The sequence below is a fragment of the Cnephaeus nilssonii genome (genome assembly GCF_951640355.1).
Source record: "Cnephaeus nilssonii genome assembly, chromosome: 12".
NCBI lineage: Eukaryota > Metazoa > Chordata > Mammalia > Chiroptera > Vespertilionidae > Cnephaeus > Cnephaeus nilssonii.
In genome coordinates this window covers 29,354,888-29,359,741 of record NC_137083.1, presented here as the reverse complement: position 1 = coordinate 29,359,741, position 4,854 = coordinate 29,354,888, and the positions used below count along the sequence as shown (strand labels likewise).

At 48.4% G+C, this 4,854-nt stretch overlaps 1 pseudogene across 1 annotated transcript; it reads left to right on the top strand.

Annotated features, from left to right (window-relative positions):
• The first annotated feature begins 3,189 nt into the window (after positions 1-3,189).
• LOC307108032 (nuclear prelamin A recognition factor-like) lies at positions 3,190-4,622 on the top strand (annotated as a pseudogene). The gene is made up of 2 exons: positions 3,190-3,471; positions 3,596-4,622. The product of its transcript is annotated as a nuclear prelamin A recognition factor-like (transcript).
• Positions 4,623-4,854: the final 232 nt, after the last annotated feature.

Genomic DNA, 4,854 nt, shown 5'->3' with positions numbered 1-4,854 from the left:
CAATCAGGCCTGTAGGGGAGAGTAGTTAGGGGTGACCGGGGCAGCAGAGAAGGGCAGTTGGGGATGACCAGGCATGCAGGGGAGGACATTTGGGGTGGGGGCGACCAGGCCTGCAGGGGAGGGCAGTTTGTGGCAACCAGGCCAACAGGGGAGGACAGTTAGGGGCAACCAGGTCGTGAGGGGAGGGCAGTTGGGGTGAGCAGGCCTGCAGGGGAGGACAGTTACGCGTGACCAGGCTGGCAGGGGAGGGAAATTAGGGACAATCAGGCCAGCAGGGGAGGGCAGTTAGGGGCGACCAGGCCTGCAGGGGAGGGCAGTTAGGGGTGACCAGGCCAGCAGGGGAGGGCAGTTAGGGACGACCAGGCTGGCAGGGGAGGGCAGTTAGAGGCAATCAGGCTGGCAGGGAGGGCAGTTAGGGGTGACTAGGACTTCATGGGAGGGCAGTTAAGGGTGACCAGGCTGGCAGGGTTGTGCAGTTAGGGGCAATAAGGCCAGCAGGGGAGGGTAGACAGGGGTGACCAGGCCTGCAGGGATGGGCAGTTGGGGGCAACCAGGCCTGCAGGGGAGGGCAGTTGGGGGGACCAGGCCTGCAGGGGTGGGCAGTTGGGAGCAACCAGGCCTGCAGGGAAGGGCAGTTTGGGGAACTGTAACTATAAATTAATACATATAAAGTGCTTGAAATAGTGCCTGGCACAAGTAAGTATGCTTAAGTGTTATTCATTAATATTAGTGGGCTTCTGGGAGGGGTAGGTTGGGACATTGTAAACTTGCTCTTAAACCATCATATCTTTGCCCGAGTCCTTTCTAGAGCTTAATATTTGAGAAAGGAAGAATCGCAGTTAATAAGGTAGGGTTGCATAACTCAGTAAGCAATGTTGGGAACACTGGCCAGCTTTTTACAAAATTAAATAGAGAGTTTCACCTTAAACAGTGTATCAAAATAAAACCCGAGAAAATTAAAAGTAAAGGTAACACCATAAAAGGAAGAAAACACAAATTTTAGACAAAGTATGAAATTACAGAAGAAATGATAATACATCTGATTATATAAAAGTTAAAACTTCTGTTTCTCTCAACCATCATAATAAAAATTCAAGAGCAAATGTCAATTTTGTTTGTTATATATATAATGAGGTATGATAGCCTAAAATATATAAAATACCAACACCCCAATATGGGTGACTTATATGAACAAACATTCAAAAAAGTTTAAAAAAAGGCTGATAAATGTATAAAAATATTTCATCATAGAGCTAATGAAAAATAATTTGAGTGCATTTTCTTGACTAATGAAACAATCATTATGCATATCATTATATAGATAGGCACATATGTATATTGAGTTCGTTTATAGTGTAAGTTGGTGCAACTCTTCTGCTAAGTATTGTGTCAATAATATACATTAAAAATTTTAAAATATTCCTTGCCTAGTAATTTCACTTAGTCTCCAAGGAGGAAGTAATCTTTAATTCTGACAAAGTGTGATGTATAAAGATATTCATCACAGCATTATTTATAGTAAAGAAGCATTGCAAAGTGTCTAAATGAATAGACACTATATGAAATGTTTATATCCATCTGATTACTACACAGCCATTTAAAATTATGTTGATGAAGGGGTGGGAGAAAAGAGGAGTCAAAGGGCACAAGGTCTCAATTACAGATGAGTAAGTTCTGGGATCTAATGTACAGCAAGGAAATTACAGTTAATAGTACTGTATTGTATATTTGCACGTATTTCAAGTAGATTTTCAGTGTTCTCACCTCATACACAAAGAAAACAGTAACTAGCCCAGCCAGCATGGCTCAATGGTTGAACATCAACCTATGAACCAGGAGATCACGGTTCGATTCCTGGTCCAGGCACATGCCTGCGTTGCGGGCTCAATCCCCAGTGTGGGGTGTCGAAGAGGCAGCTGATCAATGGTTCTCTCTCATCATTGATGTTTCTATCTCTCTCTCCCTCTCTCTTCTTCTCTGAAATCAATAGCAATATATTTTTTTTAAATGTTGTATTTTAAAAACCCAAACAAAATTTTATTCAACTTGTCTACCTTTTGTTCAGTTTTGTTTCAGCCTGAACACATATTCCTCTGATCTATAATACCAAGTGGGTTTTTATTCGCCCATCCCTAACCACCATTCCCATCTCAAGTCTTGGTAATGTGTCTTAAGATTTTGGTTAATGGGGAGGTTGATTGTTATGCCATTATGACTTGGCTTGCTGCATTTTGAACTCATGTCCAATATATAATTATGAGACTTAATTTTAAGAATATTGAAAACCCTTAGTTGATATTTTGATATTCTAATATCCAATCCAAGACCACAGAACATACGGCTAGTTTCTTTCACAAAATTTTCTTTATCAGTACTGTTTTGTTATTTTTTTAGGGAAATATTTTCATGTAGTTATTATTTTAAACATCATGGTTTTATATCTGAGTCTTTTGTAAGTACTTAGCAGGGCTTGCTGTGCTTGAGAAACTGTTATTTATTTGTCTTTGGATTTTTTTCTGCAGGTAGCTAACAACTGAGTCAATCAGCACAGTTTAATTTGGACACTTTATTTTCACCAGAAAAACAATCTTTATATATAAAGAGCCAGGGCCAGTAACGACCGAACGGATATCTGGTCCATCCCCCGGCCCTCAGGCTCCATTGATCAGGGGATGGCTAACTGGGGAACCAGGGTCCCTCAGGCTCCAATAAGTCCGTGGCATCAGTGACTGGTTAGCGGGCAGAAGGCAGACTGCTTGGTCCCTCCCCCGGCCCGCAGGCTCCCATTGATCAGGGAATGGTTAACAGGGAACCGGAGTGAGTGGCGTGGGGACTGGCGAGCAGCTGGAAGGCAGGCCTCTTGTCCCTCCTCCTGGCCCTCAGACTCCAATCGATTGGTGGCGGAGGCAGGGGGGAACTGGGGACTGGCTTCCTTAGTAGTCCTGTAGGTTCAATCTCCAGAGGACAGGCCAGGCACCAACCCACCAGCGCCTCTGGCACGATCCTGACAGTGCTGCCGGCCTCCTGGAACTCGGCCTCCCTCGGGCACTGCGGCCGCTTCTCCTTCCCAGACGCTCCACAAGGAAGAAAGGATGCCGCCAGCAGCACCAGGGGTGACCAGCGGTGATGACTGCTCTCCCTGTGCTCCCTCCAGGTCACTGGAGCCGGCCCCCGCCTGCCCCGCTCCAGATGAAGTGTGATCACTGCACACGGAAGGAATGTAGTAACAAAACAAAAACTGATGACCAAGAGAAGGCCACAGTCAACGTCCCGAGTCCAGCTCAGGAGAATGGAGAGAAGGGAGAATTCTATAAGTTGGCTGATGCCAAGATATTTCTGAGTGACTGCCTGGCGTGTGGCAGTTGTGTGACCGCAGAGGAAGGAGTCCAAGTTTCTCAACAGAACACCAAGGACTTCTTCCGTGTTCTGAACCTTAAGAAATGTGATACCTCACAGCACATTTTTCTGCAGGTAGCTAACAACTGAGTCAATCAGCACACTTTAATTTGGACACTTTATTTTCACCAAATAAACAATCTTTATATATAAAGAGCCAGGGCCAGTAACGACCAGGGCAGTGTCCGTGTGTCCTTAGTCTCTGCCTTATTTTGCTGCTAAATTCAGCCTCAGTGTCACTGATGCATCCAGAAGGCTCTGCGGCTTTCTCAAAAGCCTTGGGGCGCATTGTCTTTGACATGAAGATAGCTGCGGACTTCAGCATCCTGGAGAGTCAGAAGGAATTTGTGCGTCGGTACTGCCAGCACCGTGAGGAAGAGCCCCGGCTACCCATGCTGACCTCCGCCTGCCCCGATTGGGACCGATATGCAGAGTGTGTGCCGGGTCACCCCATCACCCCCACCTCTGCACGGCCAAGTCCCCCCAGCAGATCATGGGCTCTCTGGTGAAGGATTACCTCACCAGACGGAAGAACCTGTCCCCAGACAAGATTTTCCACGTCATTGTGGCCCCGGGTTATGACAAAAACTGGAGGCCCTTTGAGAAGATGTTCCCACAGCTTTACATAGTTCCCAGGGTGCTGACTGCATGTTAACCTCAGGCGAAATTGTCCAGATAATGGAGCAAAGTGACCTCACTTCGAATGACGCCACTGTGGACACTCTGTTTGGAGACATGAAGGAGGAGGAGGTGAGGCTCCACGAGGGTGCCAGCTCCGACGGGTACCTGGTGCACATCTTCAGGCACATGGCCAAGGAGCTGTTCAACGAGGACGTGGGAGTGCTCACCTACCGCACCCTGAGGAACAAAGACTTCCAGGAGGTCACCCTTGAAAGGAACGGAGAGGTTCTGCTACGCTTTGAGGCTGCTTACGGCTTTCAGAACATCCAAAATGTGGTCCTGAAGCTGTAGAGGGGCAAGTTCCCCTGCCACTTCATGGAGGTCCTGGCCTGCGCCAGGGATGCCTAAGCGGGCGGGGGGGGGGGGGGGGGCAGGTGGACGACGGGCGTGCAGACAGGGTACTGCTGCGGCAGATGGAAGGCATCTACGCTGCCATCCCGGTGTGGCCCCCGGAGACCAGCGCCCATGTGCAGGAGCTGTACCAGGAGTGGCTGGGGTGGGGCGGTGACTCCCCCGGGGCCCAGGCGGCCCTGCACACGGCCTAGCAGGGCCCAGGGCAGCCTGCCAGGACATCAAGTGGTAAAGGTCCAGCAGACGCCCTGCCTGCAGGCCGCCTGAAGAGGGGTGTCAGACACGTGAAAAAAAGGCTTAGCATCTCTGTCATCGCTTTGGTTTTCAGAATTCCCTGCTTCCCATCTGTCGGCTCCCTCCCTGAGGGGCACTGTCATTGTCACATGGGTGCAACTAGAATATTGTATCTTGAGAGGATTGCCCCAA